Below are 970 nucleotides of genomic sequence, written 5' to 3' on the forward strand. Positions count from 1 at the left end.
AAACAAAACTCTAGTCCTCCCATTTTCTTGAATCAAGCTGGGAAAGTTTTAGTTCTAACTCAAAATCTTTTTTCTACAGAGTATTTGCATTTCAACCATAATACATGACTTCCCATTACCAGATTCTATGTAATTAGAAGTTATAGAATTTAACCTACCTACTCTTTGTACAAATGTTTGTTTGTTTTTAATATATTTTCCTTCAAGACAACAAAAAACAAAAGAAAATATCAACAAAAAATAGAAATTTTAAAATTGAACCAAATAGTACTCACTTTGATAGCCCATATACTAAAATTGGAATAATACACAGAAGATTACCACAGCTCTGATTCAAAGAAAGACCCACAAATTCATGAAGTGTTCCATAATGTTTAAGTTGTTATTAATCCAAACTGGATTTTTAGGAAGTAAAAGGTTAACACTGATCCCAAAGACAAGCACTAAGGAAATAACTGAAAAATAGGGATTAAAAGAAATGACAAGATAATTAAAATGTTATATTAGCAAATACTTAGTACAAAAGAAGGCAGTAATGAAAGGATTGAGAAACAAAAAAAGGCATAAGATATATAGAAAAAATAGCACACTGGTAAGCATAAATTCTACCTCATCAGTAATTATAATAAATATAAATGAATTAAAATCTCAAAGACAGAGAATGGTAGAATTGATTTTTTTCTTAAAAAAAAAAAAAAAAAGAACCAGCTGTAAGTTATCTGCAGGTGATTCACTTTAGACTCAAAGACACGTATAGGTTGAATGTAAAATGATGGGAAAAGTACATCATACAGACAGTAACCTGAGGAAAGCTGGAGGGTCTATACTATTATCAGGCAAAATAAACTTTAGGACAAAAAGTGTTGCTACAGAAAAAAAATGTTTTATAATAACAAAAGGGCCAATTCATCAAGAATATATAGGAATTATTATAATATATGCACCTAACAAGAGAATCTCAAAATATATG

General features: G+C 28.6%; 1 non-coding gene across 1 annotated transcript; it reads left to right on the top strand.

Moving 5' to 3' along the window:
- Positions 1–267: 267 nt before the first annotated feature.
- Positions 268–375, top strand: LOC134368801 (U6 spliceosomal RNA). The gene has a single exon (XR_010022503.1). It is a non-coding gene; the product is annotated as a U6 spliceosomal RNA (small nuclear RNA).
- The last annotated feature ends 595 nt before the right edge of the window (positions 376–970 follow it).

This window comes from Cynocephalus volans, chromosome X (genome assembly GCF_027409185.1).
Source record: "Cynocephalus volans isolate mCynVol1 chromosome X, mCynVol1.pri, whole genome shotgun sequence".
NCBI classification, from domain to species: Eukaryota; Metazoa; Chordata; class Mammalia; order Dermoptera; family Cynocephalidae; genus Cynocephalus; species Cynocephalus volans.